The 18451-nt window shown below is 36.6% G+C and overlaps 1 protein-coding gene across 3 annotated transcripts in view; it reads right to left on the bottom strand.

Annotated features, from left to right (window-relative positions):
• LOC692747 (antennapedia homologue protein) overlaps nucleotides 1-18451 on the bottom strand; it is a 219186-nt gene that overhangs the window by 82734 nt on the left and 118001 nt on the right. Inside the window, exon 1 of one of the 3 annotated variants that reach the window (XM_021350830.3) lies at nucleotides 5873-6292. The exons of the other annotated variants lie outside the window; for them this stretch is intronic. The gene's annotated coding sequence lies outside the window, so the exon portion shown is untranslated. Of the gene's footprint in view, nucleotides 1-5872; nucleotides 6293-18451 lie in introns of those variants that run through there. 3 annotated transcript variants of the gene reach the window in all.

Consider the following 18451-nt stretch of genomic DNA (forward strand, 5'->3'; position numbering starts at 1 on the left):
CCGTGAAGCAGTAATGCGTTTCGGTTCGAAGGGCGGGGCAGCCTTTGTAACTATACTGAGACCGTAGAACTTATATCTCGAGGTGGGTGGCGCATTTACGTTGTAGATGTCTATGGGCTCCAGTAACCACTGAACATCAGGTGGGCTGTGAGCTCGTCCATCCATCTAAGCATTAAAAAAAAAAGAACTAAATAATCGTTTAGACTACATTACAATTCTAAATTCAAAATAATTTGATTCGTCTGTAAGAGAAAGGCTTTAATTCTCAAGCTTACTTTCAATGTTGTTAATTGTTATGGTAGTCTTCATAAGCAGTTATACTCTAAGTATTCAAATGAAAACAATATTCTCTCGATCGTTTAACTAGACGTTAATATGCAAAACAATAATATTTCAATTCGAATTTTCAACGTTTCACGTTACGAGTTTTGACTATAAGGCTTTGGTCACAATACCGAGCGAGTTACAGCATGTACCTACCTACATATTTTGTAAAATTTTGTAGATCTTTTCTGATAAATTAAATATGAAGTTCGTGCGGCCCTGGATACCACAGTGTACGATGTTCTGCACTCAGCTGCAGATAGGAGCAGATGGCGGCGCATTATAAAAAACAAACTGTTTCAAGGCCATGACCACGACCCTCAGTAATGAGGAAACCGACGCAAGGAGGAGGAGGAGGTTTGTTGATCGGTAAGAAACCAACCTTTGTCAATGTACAATTCGATGTAGCTAACTTAATAGAGCAATTAAAACTTTGAAATTTTTCAGTTTCATCACAGTTTTTTCTTTTGTGGCTTGTAAATATCAATGTCGATTTTATACTTTTTATCAATGTTTTTTTTTATTCCTTAGATGGGTGGACGAGCTCACAGTCCACCTGATGTTAAGTGGTTACTGGAGATATAAGTTCTAAGTTCTCAGTATAGTTACAACGGCTGCCCCACCCTTCAAACCGAAACGCATTACTGCTTCGCGGCAGAAATAGGCGGGGTGGTGGTACTTACCCGTGCGGACTCACAAGAGGTCCTACCACCAGTAACACAGTAAGTAACAGTCAAGTTCTTTTTGAATGTTGTCCAACACTGATAGTATCGATAGCAAAAAAATTGCTAAAATAAAAAACCGTCACCCTAACTTCCAATATGAATTTAGCATTACATACGTCGGTCACAGGCGCGTAAATACAACGCCCGATTTTGGCGTACACCAGTATTTTAATTACTCGTTCCGTGAATGATTTACGTCGCAGCCCACATACATATGATACTGAAATAGGCGTTGAGGCGTTTAAATAGGACGTAGACAGTCACCGTTTGTTCGGTAAAATACATTATTATATGATCCGTGTATAATCTATCTATATACTTATATAAAAATGTATATAAATATATAAAATGAATTGCTGTTGGTTCGTCTCGCTAAAACTCGAAAAAGGCTGGACCGATTTGGTTAATTTTGGTCTTGAATTATATGTGGAAGTTCAGAGAAGGCTTAAAACGTAGATAAATATGAAAATGCTCCCCCGTCGGACGGATTCCGTTTGTTTGTTTTAAATTTATTTTATACAAACGTTTAGGTCTTTTATTTATCGATTGAGGCACTACGAAATCTGCCAGGTCAGCTAGTAAATACTAAAAGTGTCCGGTGCTACAACGGACACTTTTAGTATCAGTTAAATATACCTCCAAACTATGTAAAAAAAGTATTATCCGTAAATCCATTTATTCAAAAGATCGATCTGGCAAATTATGATTTAAGTATTCGTAAATTTCTCAATAAGAATTAAGCGATAGAAATATAATTAAAGTTGGCTTTTTTTTTTAAGATAAATTCTAATTTTACCCACAGCAACTATCTATTAGGTCACTTAAAATATTATAGAAAGCTTGAATAAAATTAATTAGGCAGGCAAACTCTCTACCTACTTAATTTTATACGGCTACCGAAACACATAGACATCGTGAATGCTACTGTCAGGAGATAAAGCTGATAAGTATTTTATTTTACTCTTCGGACCGGAACAAATTATTATGCAACAACAAATAAATGGCGGAAAACCTTGAAAATCTAGAGAGACATAAAGCTGATGCCGGCTGATTCAGATCCAATAGCCTTTTCATTAGACGCCTTCAGCTCTAACACTAGATGTAGGCTTAGGGACCCCGGTGACCACTCTCGTCGAACTCGACCAAGAGGTCGACGTGCAACCTAACCCATGTATCAGCCCGCTGAGTTTCTCGCCGGATCTTCTCAGCGGGTCGCGATTCCGATCCGGTAGTAGATTCGTTCGCGAAGCAGTTGCTCTTGAGTTGTTAGGTCTCCTTCGGAGGCGCTCGGGCAGTTGTTAGCAAATCCCACCCCACCTGTCCTGGTGAAACTGGAAAGGCCTTCGGGCCACCAATAATCTTTCAATCATTAAAAAAAAAGGATCTGAAATAGATAGTACTACCCACCTATGTCAGCATGGAATATACCTTAACAACAGTAAAAACGTTCTACACAAATTTTACACATTATGAGAATAATATTCATTTCAAAACGTTATTTTAATTTATTATACTGAACGTTTGGAATAAATTATCACAGGTCTAATTTAAATGCTGTTGAAATCGTTTCAAAATATTCATAAAATATACTAGTTAATCCCGGCCACGCTTTGTGACTAACTATATTAAATACATACATTTTTTCAAATGTATCACACGACAGTTAGTGACTTTAGTGGTGCTTTGTCACAAGTCTTCTCTAAGATGCGAAAAATAACTAAAGAATTTGCGACTCAGTTAAATTGATGAGGTATAGCAGCGAAGAAGGAAATAAATAGATATATAAAGTACTAGCTGACCCGGCAAACGTTTTATAATATAAATTATTTCTAGGAAAGATAATTAAACTAGATACGGACTGCAGCGCCATCTGCTGGGCTGATTTGTAAATCTAAACCATTCTCGAATCCACCTGAATGTACACAGAAAATTTCATTAAAATCGGTCCAGCCGTTTAGGAGGAGTTCAGTGACAAACACACGCACAGAAGAAATATATACATAATCTAGCTGACCCGGCAGACTTTGTAGTACCTCAATCGATAAATAAAAGACCTAAACTTTTGTATAAAATAAACTTAAAACAAACAAAAGGAATCCGTCCGTCAGGGGACACCTCAAAGGAAAAACAAAATTGTTATTTTTATTTAATTTCGAGCATTTTCATATTTTTCTACCTTTTAAACCTTCCCTGGACTTCCACAAACAATTCAAGGCCAAAATTAGCCAAATCGGTCCAGCCGTTCTCGAGTTTTAGCGAGACTAACGAACAGCAATTCATTTTTATATATATAGATATTAACACAATAACTAAAATTATGAACAAACAACAGTCAGTTCCATAAGAATTGAAAAAGTCATCAAGAGTTATCTAGCACTGTGATATGTTCATATTTTTTTTGGTGTTTTTGGAGTTTTTTTTGGGTTTTTACTGGTGCTAGGACCTCTTGTGAGTCCGGACGGGCAGGTACCACCGCCTTGTCTATTTTTGCCATGAAGCAGTAATGCGTTTCGGTTTAAAGGGTGGGGCAGCCGTTGTAACTATACTTGAGACCTTAGAACTTATATCTCAAGGTGGGCGGCGCATTTATGCTGTCTATGGGCTCCAGTAACCACTTAAGATCAGGTGGGATGTGAGCTCGTCCACCCATCAAAGCAATAAAAAATAAATAAATAATAGGCAGCGGGTTAGACTTTATAGTTGTTACAATGTACTGTACCTAATACTCTAATCTACTATAATCGGTTATTTACTGTACCTCTGCTAGAAATAAGAATGAAAAGAAGAAGGCACGTACCCTAAGTGAAATAACCAGTTCAGTTCGTATTAAGTAAAAGCGTGCGAAATCCGTTATTATTTCGAAAGTGTTCCAAAATATGGAAGTCGTAAAGAAATTTATGAAGTTAGTTACGGTCCGAAAGGAAATCGGACTAGAGAAATAAAAATAAAACGACATGTAACGAGGTCACGGTTGCACGGTTCTCATGCGTTTAGACTTACTTCACTTGCTCAACATGCTTGTGATGAATTTCATGTGTACCAACCAATGTTACCGAAATTCTACTTTCGTACGTAAACTTGTTTCTGTTACCAAGAATTTATGTATTAAAATTTTAATATAACACATTATGGCATTCGCTTAAAGAATACGAAAATTTAAGAGTAGAGTAAGAAATTTAAGAATACGTAATTTGTAAAAAGCTTGTAAATCTAAATAAAGCATTGTAAAAGGCAAAAAGTGCAACACAGATCTACACCAAAAGCCGCTTTCACTGACCACCCTTAGTTGCCCAAGAATTGCTTCAAAAACTTCATTTAAAGTTATTCACGAAAAATCGTGAACAAAAACAAAATATGTCTTGCGCAAGCCTATTCATGTAACCTTTGTTAGTTAGGGACCTTTCGAATTGTAATGCTCTGTACCGTTAGATCCACGCGTCTTAGGTGAAAAAACTATATAGTTCAGTTTGTATTCTTTTGTAAGTATCGACAAAAGGACAAAATATGATTTAGTGGTTAGCTGTTTTACAAGCTTACGCATATGACGAATTTTATTAACATTTTTGTTTCGCACGCTGCCGAAGACATGCGTTGTAAAAAAACTTTTTAAGTCAAACTTTGTTTTAACGATTTTTTTATATTTTTCGGAGGCTTCGTGTGAAAGTAACTGTTAAAGGCAATTCAAACTTTGGTTCCGTCGTCTCTAATTGTACGTAGATAATGTAATTAATTCTTTGTCGTATGTAAATTTTTGTAAGTCTTATCTGTGTCTAATTAAATTATCTTGTTGTTTGTTTTAGAAAATATAGTTCAGTTTTTTATTCTTTCTGTTATCTATCCACGATTCCCATGAGTTCTGAACGCAGTTAATGTAACATTATACTGCAAATTAGGTGATGTATATGTGAGAAGTATTATTAACATGCATTTTTCTAACGGATGTCGTTTCCCACTTTATTGTTTAAGAGTGTTAGTATATCATTTTTATTGCCTATGAACTGGGTTCATATGTTTCAGCTTCATAACGAAAATCATTCTCACCATACGCGTATTCTTATTAATTTAATTAGTATTATTTTACCTGGCAGCGTTCTTTAGTATTACATCAACGTACCTGGTGTAAGCATTGCTTGCAGTTTATACTACCTCAAATAAGTTTGGAAGTTTTAATCAACACGGAAAAGAAGAACAGGGAATAATGCTTAGGGAATATTACTACAAATGAGAAATGTAATCGGTATAGTAATTTAAATGTATATTTTTGAGTCTACTTGAATAACACACAATAATCGAAATCGTAGTATTGCGATGTTAAATTCAAAACAATTGCTAAGCGTTCGACACACGATCGGCATTTGTTCGTTCTAAATTTAAATTGTTAGGCTCGGGACAAACAATTTACGGATTGCAAGCAACGGCGGCTTGTCGCCCGCCGTTCGCCTCTGCCACCTCGCGTGATTTAGGAGTTTGCTGTTCGACTTAAATCATAGAAGTGTCTCTTCTTTGAGAGTCGCTATACGAGTGTTTTTTGCATTTAGCAAACTTTACGTGAAGCCGGAGTTGTACCAACTTTGCATTTACTCAACGTTCCGCTATGGTCTTATTTTGACGTTTTATATCCGATATTAAGCGGGTGTTCTTAATTGTCTTAATGTTTTTTATTCATATCGTATCTTCGTATGATCCGTAATTTAGAGCAATTTTGGCGGTGCAATATTCAAACCTACAGTTATCTTTCATTATGGTGATTTGATTAACAGTTGCAGGTGTGTATAATAATACGAATTTATTCAGTAAGCATATTATTAGAAACGGTAACTCACCTAAAATTACTCACGGTAGGTAATCTAAAAGCGGTATGAACAGTAGCAACCTCGATTCGGCGACTTATACTACAATCACATTGAATTCATACAAAACAGACCCTGTATTTATTCGTATGTAAACTATAGACGCTACGGTGCCGCTATTTAATTACATTATTTTGTACTTTAATAATAAAAAATACTAATTTCTCTATTGGATATAGAATTTTGTACTAATGAAAAATAAAAACGTAACGGTATGTGTATCACTGTAAGACACTCGTCCGTCTATATAGTGGTCCAGGTAAGAGGAGGATTTGTCGAATTTATTCAGTTTCGGTGGTCGCGGCGCGCGAGTTCAGAACGCGGCGGGTGGCGCGTGGCGGTTCGCGGTCGCGTCGAGTCGTAGAGTCGCGCGTGGCATGGCGGCGGCAGGCGACTGGGCGGGCGGCGCCTCGGCCGCGCGCGGCGCACTGCCGCGCCGCCGCCGCGACGCCGCCCCGTCACCCCCGCGCCCATACACACTCCAGCTCTTATTAAAAATTCTTCGCAAACTTTCTTCTCGGGATAGCCCTCGACTTGCCATTAACGCATTGACTGCCGTATAGGTCACCGGTGCCCTACGTGGCGCACTGAAGTAATTACATCGATTTCGATCTTTTAACTAAGGCGTCGGAATATGTAATAGACTCCGGGAAAAGCGAATCCGTAGATACTGAGAGTGAATCTATTTCTAAAAAACCGAAAAAGACTAAAACATAGCAAACAAAAGAAGGCAAAGTTAGGCAATCCTGGCGCCTTAGTAATGGAAATCGACATATTACTTCAGTGCGCCGTGTAGAGCACCGGTGACCCACATGGCAATCAACGTGATAATGTCTTCGGACAATACTTTCGCTGCAAACTTTTATAACTTGGCGATGTTATTGAATCATTTTAATCTTAAATGCTCAGAAAGGCTTCTAGCGATTTATTAACATGGTAGAGCATTTTCCTATTTTGAATGCTGAATTGATAACAATCGGTTGTTTATTTTCTAATTTATTTATTACAAGATTTCGCAAGTCAAGTGGGAGTTACTATTCAACTCGTAATTCTAGTTAACTAGTAATATATAGTATCGTATAATTATTTCGGATGAACAGTATGATACTGCAAAATGTTTTCGCTGTAGGTATCTTAGTGCCTACTTTATCGGCTGTGTTATGTGAATAGGATTGAAACCCTCTCCTATTTATTAGAGATTATAACAGTTATTTGTTAATAACATACTTATTTATTGTAATATTTCTAACAAAAATTTACATCACTTTCAACATGCGACAACAACAAAGTTGGCAGTTTTTAATAATTATTACTTTACACGGAAAACTACATAAATGCTGGAAACGTGTATGACGCCCTTTTGCCCCCACAACTTAAGTGCTGGCCGGATTAGAAGCGGCCCGCATGTATAGTGAAGTTTTCGCTTATTATAAAACAAAACATTAACAAATTGCTCTAACATTTCGATGCCTCCAATGAACACTACGCTAACTCCAAATTCGTAGATTTACAGGAGGAGCATTTAAACGAAAAAAGTAGACAAAATCTTTATTATTGCAGATATATTTATGGTTTTTTTGTGTAACTAGCTGATTTACTCTTGCTTTGAACCCCATTAATAATGATTAATTGTAATACTTTTAACATAGTGAAGCGATTTGCGTGAAAAACGAAAATTTCAAAATTTTGAGTTAGAGTAGTCTTCATTGGAGGCATCGATTTGTGTATATTCTTAATGTTTCAAAATTCGACTATAAAAATTCAAAGTAGCAATATTTTAAGTCTTCAACCTATTAAAGTTATACTCGTAACTCATTTTAATTCTAATTAAAGATTCATAAATTACCGTGACTGCTGCGAGTAAAACTATGTTTCCAGAGTAAAGTCGAAATCGTTATGGATTGTCTCAAAATAGATATTTATATAATGATTGATAATGTCTTTATAACTAAAATTTGTGTAGGATATGTGTATAGACGACTAACGTGCTATTATTAATACTAATAATACCAACACTTACTGATACCTATTTCTATCACAGCGGGTGGATAATGGTATAGGTACACGTTTCATTCAAAATAAACAAAACAAAAAAGTATAATAACTGTAGATTAATTAGTAAGAAAAAGTCATGTAGTCAAATGTGCAAAAGCAATAAGATGATACGTGCATTTTAAAAGTTCAAAATAGATCATTTGACCTGTTATGGTAAGTTTAGTGTTAAAATTGTTAGGATGTATTAGTATGGATAAGTTCCCGCGGGTTGCCACCTACGGCGAGCCTCACAATGGCCCCTCTAATCGCCACCCCCTCCCCTGAGTCCCCGGAAAACCGTGACGACCCACAAATATAATTTTAGGTAAAACTTTCCCCTGATCGGTAAAGACGCTTGCTCCACGGGTGCATTAAGCAGGAAATTAATGTGAAATCATGTTTAATATTTTCCATTTTTAGGAGTTCATTTGTAAAACATGTCCACTGTTTTTTTTTTATTTTTTTATTGCCATTGTAGGCAGACGAGCATACGGCCCACGTGATGGTAAGTGGTCACCGTCGCTCATGGACGTCAGCAATGCCAGGGGCAGAGCCAAGCCGCTGCCTGTTATCTATTAAAATGAGAAAAACATTCGAAATTCGTTTCAGAATAGATTATTATTTATAATAAAGTAATACTTAAGTAATACGTACGTTGGTACTTAGTTTCTACCAACAGTTTAGTGGAAGTCAATTAAATTAAATATGATGATTTTTATTTTATTAAGTTTCATACTCGATCATTGCACGCATTTTAATATAACGCGAACAAAATCATTTAGTATTAAAAATAAACAGCTCACAGCGAATTCAATGATAAATCATTCGGCTTAACCATGGAAATTTTATAGATCGTAAAAGTCGCGTAGTAATCTGTATATAAGCAGGTGCTTTGAAATTTACAATATCGTTAAAACGTCAACATACACAAATGTAATATGTATAAAAAAATTATTAAAAGCAATAGAAGAATGTGTTTTCTTTTCAACCTTCATAGGTCGCTTAGCCCAATGAATTCCAGGGAACAGTTATAGTTGAGAAGATTAATTTTATTTCAGTACTATTATTATTCACTCGCACACGAAACTATTCGGAAATCGAATCGGTGACCTCGAAAACGACGACCAAACAATCGTAAAAACGTCAACAGGTATTATCAACTCTGCGAACAATTAATCAGAGAACGCTAACTTTTCCGAATGCCTATGATAGTTGATAACGAGGTTTTCTAATAGTGGGTAGAGGTGTATTATGAGTCCTCACTGGTGGGACCTATCTTGGTAGCTTTGGTTTAAGGAACCCCAATTGGGTTAAAGCCACGACGTCTTTATATTTCCTCAATATCTTGAATCAGTTGATCATAATTTGCGATATATTGCGGGCAGTGCAATTTAATAACGGTAGCCAGCGGCTTGGCTCTGCCCCTGGCTTTGCTGAAGTCCATGGGCGACGCCAACTACTCACCATCAGGTGGGCCGTATGCAATAAAAAAAAACTATAATAATAAATTATGGAATAAATCAATTTTTTAACAAAACAGATTTTGCGAAGACAAGAATTATTAACTGTTTTCAAGATAATATTTCACCTACCTTGATCTGTTCAGCATCAGATTACATTGAAACTCTAACTGCTAAATATTTCCCACTCAACGACCCCAGGCCTAACTTTCTCCTGTGTTATGCGTGTTAGAAACACTGAAATCTAATCTAGATATCCCTATGACTGGTGTGCCATCTAGAGATGGCACACCAGTCATAGTCACCGTTCAGTAATGATAAAAAAGTGATCAATATTTCTGTATGTTGTAGTGTGATACGGCTTCCAAATGTTTTGTTTTTGTTTTAAGAATAGGCCGTGGATCAAAAAATTAACAAGTATTATACAAGTTCCTGACTTGTCATTAATTACTTAAGTTACAAAACTCAACTCTCTGTATATCTTTTTGAAGCTTAGAGTACTTTGCAGGATATAAATAACGTGTTATGCAGTGTAGCTGTTTGTAAAATGTTAATAAGTACAGTAATACAATGATAATACAACATGCAAATACGAACGTATTAATTTTATTAATTGCATTTAACCACCAAAAAAAAACATCAGATAAGGTCATTCGATCGCTAATAAAAATAAATAATTATACGAGCTTATTGGTTTTTCTTTATCAATGAAACACTTTAATATTACAAATACATTGTCAAAATGCAAGGGAAAAAGCAATAAACAATGAAACACGATAGTCATAGACACCGGGCGGCGGACATAGCGACCGTTTCGCCGCTCACAAAATCGCGACACACTTTTTAATTTATTTCGTCCACAAAAAGCTTTTTGCTGTTTTATTTTCATTTCAACGGAGACTTGCGCTGTAGCGGGATCTCTATTTTTATTTATTCCATTCTGTTTTTTTTTTTTTTTCAATTTCGCCCCGATCGACGCGGGACCAAGCGGAACGCAGACTGATCTCATTTTAAATTGAATTCGCTTCCACTTTGCATTTTTCTTTGGCGTTCCCTCTATGTAACGCGTCTAATTGGAGACGTTTGTATGATACCATTGTTTGTTTCTAATCAAAGTGCTCGTTATGTCAAGGAAAAATACGGCCCTAGCTGTCGGTCGATAGCGTTGCGTGTTACCGAAGTCTTAAAGTAGCTGCAAAGCTTTTTGCAAATTAGAAATTTTTCTTCCGCTTGTCCGAGCTCGACGAGCGATAATACTATAGAGTATTTTTTCCACTTTCCGTGGCCAATCTAATAAATGAAATGGATTATATCAGTAATGAAAAGCAATCAAGCGGCCTCGCAAAACATTTCGCCCGAGTAATTCGGACGCCTTGTCATGTTGTCGGGGTGCATTCAAATGCGGTGCCCTGAAACATGCCTGTACCGGCAATTCTTAAGGCTTAGTTTACATTAAAATTTTACAATTTTTTCAATCTATTCATCTAAAATTGTAAAAATATTGTCTGTGGCAAGATTAAAAAAAAAGGTTTCCTTTAAATTAAATAGGTACATAACATTAATTTGTCGAATTGAAAACGCGTTGAAATCTTTTTACGAACATTTAAGAAAACACAAAGTAAGTAAAATCCGTCGATATTTTATAAATTACAAAAACATTTTAAACGCAGGTAAGCTTTGCAATAAACTTGAATTATATTTTGCTGTAAAATTAATTTAATTGTAAAAATTTAAGTCTTAAATTCAATTACTAACATTTTAATTTGAAATCCATATAAAATTTATCGCGGTGTCCACCAGGCTTTTGCGGTGCAGTCATTGATAGTGACTGCTGCTCGATACTCGATATCGACTAATGAATATGTATGAAAGCAGGTGTACGCTGCCGCCGACTCGCCATGATTAAATAGGTGCCGCCGTCAATTTTTGTATCGATTCGATTTATCGATAGGTATTTGTTGGTACACTATTTTTATCGGGGACCTGATATATGCTGTTACTTCGTTCACTTAAATTCATTGCTCATCTTTGAATTTAATAAAGCTTTGAGTTTTGATTATGTTTCGTAATTATATTTATAACGTTTTTTTATATTGCTTAGATGGGTGGACGAGCTCACAGCCCACCTGGTGTTAAGTGGTTACTGGAGCACATAGACATTCAAAACGTAAATGCGGCACACACCTTGAGATATAAATTCTTAGGTCTCAAGTAAGTTACTGCACAGAACAACTTTGGTATACTTTAGGTCAGAGGAAATTATTTGGTCCGCGATTTATTAGAAGATCGCTGCATCGAGAATACGAGTATTTTAATCGTGTAACACCCCTAGTTATTACAATAAACATTCGAATTAATGTAAGCAGTTTACTCATCATTTTTAAGCAATAGTAGATATGATAGTCTTAATTTCCGACCAATTGAGTCAAATTGACTTTTTAATTTCCACAATGCCTTTTATAATTCAGTATACCAGTTTTTTTTTAAGTTATACTTCTTTAGGCGCGTTATGAAAAATTGATGAGAGTGAAATTTTACGATGCGCGCGCACCGTGACACAAAATTAACAGAAATGAAGTTGCCCACTAAATCGCTCATTACAATACGACCGACGTAACTTGGCGAGTCTGAATATAGCCGCAGGTGAACTTTCGCGCGTGTACACCCGTAAAAAATGCTACCAATAAAACAGAAATGGAACCTCTGTTAGTGGCGCATGTTGGCACGCACGCCGCCTCTGCTCACTGTGTATTTATATTTATAATATTTATCCACATGCTTTGAATTTCTACATTTAAAACACGTGTTTTCATTTTGATTTCATCATACAAGTGCGAATTTTATATGTGCGTCTGAATTATAATCAGTATACCAATACTAATTAATATTAGAAAATATTTGTGAAAAAACTGTGCTCATCAACCTTCCTAAGTGCTCCAATACAATTGAGGTTAACTATCCGTATGTATTATTTAGTAATATAAATGACAAAATTACTATTTAATATAATTCATACTAAATATTATTAAATTATTAACGTTAAATATGAATTATTAATTATTTAATATTAAAAATAAAGAAATAAATTTAATAAAAATAAAGTTGTTTTTTTTTATGATTGAAGGATTACTGGTGGCCCGGAGGCCTTTCCAGTTTCACCAGGACAGGTGGGCGAGCAAAGGCTCAGCCAGGAGGGGTGGGATTTGCTAACAGCTACCCGAGCGCCTCCGAAGGAGACCTAACAGCTCAAGAGTAGCTGTTTCGCGAATGAATCTACTACCGGATCGGAATCGCGACCCGCTGAGAAGATCCGGCGAGAAACTCAGCGAGCTGATTCATGGGTTAGGTTGCACGGCGAACTCTTTGTCGAGTTCGACGAGTACGGTTACCGAGGTCCCTAAGCCTGCTCCTAGTGTTAGAGCTGAAGGCGTCTAATGCAAAAGTTATTGGATCTGATGGATCCGTAAGGACGTGTCTAGGGCGTCGACGGTGACTGGCTCCTGCGTGATCAGGATTCGGGGAATAGTCAGCGGCGGCAACGATAAGGCGATTATCATGACGCATAGCTTATCGAAGTACCGTTCCGACGCTGACTTCATGTATTAGCTGACTTCATGTATTTAAAAATAAAGTATAACTTCTTACGCGCGTACATAAGTACACGCACCCTTTTTTTTAAGATTCAGTATCTTTGAACTCTAGTCTATCTAGTCATATCCGTACCAGACACATCCCTTAATATATTTTTTCAAAACCATAATGTCAAAATAGTAATGGAAGTTATAAAAATTAGGTATTTCGTGAACTTTTCTCAACCAGTACTTTCGACCGCCCGCCAAAATATTTTGTTCGACGGTTCGAACATACGTTGTCGAAGTGTCGTTAAATTTACAATTCTATATGGCTTATAAACCCTACTCACGTATATTTTGTCTTAAAAAAATAATTAAAAATGTGAACATAAAATCAATGTTATGATTTTATGCTAAATTTAAATTGAATCGATCGCGTTTTCGCGGTGGTATCAAATCGATGTTAAGTCAAAAAGTTTAATCTTTACATGGTTGTACGAGTATATGAAAGTGTTATTTGCTTACTTTTTTTATTGCCCTTGTAGGCAGACGAGCATACGGCCCACCTGATGGTAAGTGTTTACGATCGCCCATGGACTTCAGCAATGCCAGGGGCAGAGTCAAGCCGCTGCCTATCATTAAATACTCTCCACAAGCCTCGTTTGAAGAATGTCATGTCATAGCGCTCGGGAGTTCATTCCGAAGCCGGATGGTACGTGGCAAAAAATATATCTGGAAACGTACTGTGGATAAGCGCGATGGCTCCAGGTAGTATGGATGAACTTCTACTCCAGTGGCGGTGCGATGGTAAAAAACGAGATGATGGAATAATTTCAAACAATTCCTTAGAGAAATCCCCATGGAACATGCGGTACAAAATATAGAGAGAAGCGAAGTCCTTCCGCAGACGCAGAGGCTCCAAACGATCCGTGAAAATGGAATTATCAACAATCCGAACGGCCCTCTTTTGTATGGTGTCAAATGGGAGGAGCTGGCTTGGGAGCCTCGGCCCAGAAGTGGGAACAGTACTCCACGCGAGGCCGAACTTGTGCTTTATAAAGCAAAAGCCTTTGTCCAGGCGTGTAGTACCGCTTCGCTCTGATGAGGACTCCTACCTAGCCTTTTGGACGCCAACTTGGCTTTGCTCTCAAAATGACTCCGAAATTGGATATCGTTCGAAATGTCGACCACGAGTATCCCGATAGTCGTGGAAGGTTGCAGGGATACTCCTTGAAATTGCAGAACCATGACAAGTTGAATTGAATTAAGTTCAATTCACCATTCATTGAACCAAGTTCAATTTACCCCAGTCGGAAACTCGCCCCCAGAGAGTTTTCTACTTCAGATACAAGTTTTGACGTCTCTCTTGCACCACGCTCCGAGAGAGATTCTGATGGCCGATATATCGTGCATCCTCTGTGCTCTCATCCGCAACGCAGCCACCGTCTAGAACGACCGTAATGCTCTGCCCATCCAAAAAGCTAGCGATCTACTTGCAGAGTCCCTCGAGGATTTCGTAATATGGTAGCTTCGACAGAACTGCCCTATGCCAGACCCTGCCGAAAGCCTTCGCAATATCAAGGCTTACAGCGAGAGTCTCACCCTTGCTCTCCAAGGCTTCAGCCCGCTTGTGAGTAAGGTATACAAGAAGATCGCCAGCTTAGCGATCGTAACGCAATCCGTACTGTCGGACACTGATCAACTGGCGATCCTCAAGATACTTTAGGAGCTGTGATTTATTATTTGGCTTAGTTTGGTTAAATAAATATAACGTCACGATATTCATCAGCTAATTCCTTTTCTCGGACTGAAGCAGTCTCCTAATAGATGCCCACGCCACATTTGATTAGGAAACATTGGAAAACGAAATTGTATCTTTTGCTGCATTTGTATCTTTTGTGATTTATTCAAGCAGATTTTAGAGAGGAGACAGCTATAGACGTTTAAACTATATTTGTTAATGATTCTCGTTTTCTTCTAAGTGCTGCTGTAGAAAATTTTGCAACCACATTCTTAGGTATCATTCAGACTGTTATAGGTTTGAAACAGTCACGCAAACTATTTTTTTACTAATCCATTGTCTACAGATGGCATTGAAACAATAATCTTATGAAACTGTACCCAGTAATTGCTTAACGCGAATAACGAAATAAAAATTTATATTTCACGACACACACATCTTAAATGTACGTATACCGATAATGACGTACATTGAATTAACTTGTATGGCCTTTGAATCTTGCGGTTTCATTAATCCACGATATAATTGTATTTCCTGCGATTCACTTCTTTATTACTGTGTTTAAGTACAAATGTCGGTCTGGGAGGTGGTCGTTTCTTTAAAACGTTTCATTACGTTTTGCTTCTGCATCATTAAATATTATTTCAAAACGAGTGGCTCGTCTCATAGTTTATAATTTAAATATTTATGCGGCAAATTTAGATATATAACAATGTACATCAGTTGATATTGTATATTTTTTAGTTTCATTACAGAGCTATGGGAAAACCGCAAATCAAAATTAATGTATGAAAATGAGTACTCAATTAAAATGTTCATAAGTATCGTTACTATTGATGCAACACTCTGTTGGTCAACAGAAACATTATTTTATAACATAATATTACAAAATAAGAAACCAAATCAATATATATTATTATGTAAATATTATTCTGATGACTGAATGAATCTCAGTATATTCTGGTTATATGTAAAACGTATTAAAAACCAGTTTATTTAATTAGGTGTTTTCCTAAAACGACTTTTTATAGTTCTCACGACGGATCGAGTTTTATCTATGTTAATGAATTCTAAATTCGAATGTTGCCAAATGGTCAGTCATCGGGCCTTATCTTTTTTTTTTGCTAAGTTGCGCAGAAGATTTCATGGCACACTGTCGAGTTATTACCAGAGTCCATTGACACTGTAACGTGTATTCGGCCACCGGCCTTCAGAAATTAAGTGGACGTTTAATTGTATGCCAATAAATGTTATCACGCCGTTCACAGGAGAACACCCAAGTCCCTGTCTAGTAGAATTAGGCGTGTCAGTGAAATCTTCATGGGCAGGCTTAGAATACGCCGTGCGCACCGGTAAAGTTATCCCTGTTCTTTGTGAGAATTTTTAGAGAAGAACTAATACGCGCGCTATTTATGACCTAATGTGAATCTGAACCTAATATTCCTTCATTAAATATGGAACTGTTTGCTTTGTTCGTTGCCTGTATGTACGTGACTAGCATTCAGCAACCGGCAATAAAATGTCTAGGCCACTTAAATTTCAAAACACTTAATTCTGATGTTTTACAAACCAGTTTGACGGTTTACTTACAAATTGTATTTATTAATGTTTTATAGGTTACTAGGTTTGCGTCCGGTTCCCATAGCATTTGCTTTTTATGGCTAGAGAACCTCAAAACCTACCCGGTGCGGTAAGCGGTTAGATTTGCATACAGTCAGTCATCAGTCTAATGCGAAGTCAGCTCTGTTACGTCACACCGAACTAGTAATCCGGGTCTGAGTTGTTTTTAAGCTATCCTACGTAACACAAAAAATACGTAGGTTGTATTTTTTTTTTAACTGTGGTTTTTAATGTTATTTCGTTGAATCACAAAACCTAAATGTGGTTTGCGATAATTTTAGATGTCCTCTATGATTTGTAATCGCGTATATTGTATTTTTTTTATGAAAGAATTAAAGTAACTGCATGAATTTACTTTTCTTTCACAATGTGTTCGAGGTTTATTATTTTTTTGTTTTTCATTTTCAAAGTGTCACGCTATCCGGCTTATTTAAGGTTTTTCGTTTGTGGACGCTTAAATAGATCGGGATTTATGAACGGACGGAGTGCTATTTCCGTCGGACGAGTTCGGCTGAAGATTTATATGAATTTGAAACATGGCCCACGACACGAGTCGAAGGAATATTTAATTGGATTATTAACTCATTGTTTAATTTAACTCGACCTGGTTCTAAGAAAGTACTGTGTACATAAATCAAAATTAACTGTATTTTATGACTAAGTTACGAAAATAATCAATACCACTTATCCGTTTAATTAATAATATTTTTTATCATGTTTTCTTTGTCTTTGGCATTATACGTAATGAAAATGCTGTAGTCAGAATATAACAGTTTGATTTTTAAAAAATATTTATATATGATATTCACAATGATGTAATAATATAGAGCTTTTTAACGAAACCTGTAAAAATCTAAAAAGTATCATATCATGCATCACATAAAGGGTATCAAGTAATCGGGCAATATTCGGTAATAAATTATTTTTGGTAAGAGGAAAAACAATAGTTATTAGCCAAATTAATGTATAGCTTGCTTTGTTAATAAATTATTTACATCTCTGGCAGATAATAAGTTAGGATAGAATACTAGATAGTAATATAAGAGTGTATATATTATTATGTGATAGACACAATATAAAAATTACATACATAATACATACACACATACAATTAATATACACACACATAATATACATAGTTTTGTTAATTTACTACGAATATAACTGTAATTTACTTGATACAATATAGTTTTTGACGTGACAACGTCTTATAATTCGATGGAGCCGGCTGCACGCACGAAAAAACATGACTCATTGAGGCGTTCCGTTTAAGGCTTGAAGTGCAAGCGAGAGCGCGCAACGAGCGACAAAGAGGCACAATCGGCTTTCGTGTTCGGCAGCGTTCGACATCTGTCTCTCTCCTACTTGAGTGAGCGATGCATCCGCGTGGACAGCTGCTATACAATAATACATTTATATGTTTTCGTCAAGTATGAAGCTCAGTGAAAAGTGAATGTGGTGTCAATTGTCCATACAAAATATCTATCAAACAAATAAATTTAAAATTTTCTTTTGAAAAAATGAAACCATTCCATCAGTATTTTCTTATGACGTTGTCACGTTCAACTATCGTCAGTAAACCGACTTTACAGACAACCGATTTTTGATTAACATCGACATATACGGGGTCTGTTGCTCCCTAAATATCTCTAGTAAACATAAATATGTATGCATTCTCGAACGAAATCATCACCCCATGTTTTAGGTCTGCATCCAGATTTACATTAGTAATATGGGCAGTGGACCGTTTCAACATAAAGCTTTTACCCTTTTAGTCACCTTAGTATTAAAGGTGTAGTATGTATTTTACTTTCCAGACTCGGCTACAAGAGGTTCTCTCGACAAAAGCCCAGACGTGGTCGGCGTAAATCTTTTGTTCTTTTTGTTCCGGAAAACTGCAAGAGAGCGAAAACTAACAGGAAAAAGAAACGTAATGCTTTAGGTAACACTTTAGGTAACTAATTGTTTTAGTTGTACAATGTTGAACGGTTTTGTTCATATACTTTTATTGGTGTAAGAAGCTCAGGATAGCTCGTGGCTCACCTGATGCTAAGCGATTATAGGAGCCCGCAAACATAATATCGAAGCGTCAGATTCATTTTTCAGCAGCTGTCTTGCTTTGCGA

This window comes from Bombyx mori, chromosome 6, assembly GCF_030269925.1.
Source record: "Bombyx mori chromosome 6, ASM3026992v2".
Classification (NCBI taxonomy): Eukaryota; Metazoa; Arthropoda; class Insecta; order Lepidoptera; family Bombycidae; genus Bombyx; species Bombyx mori.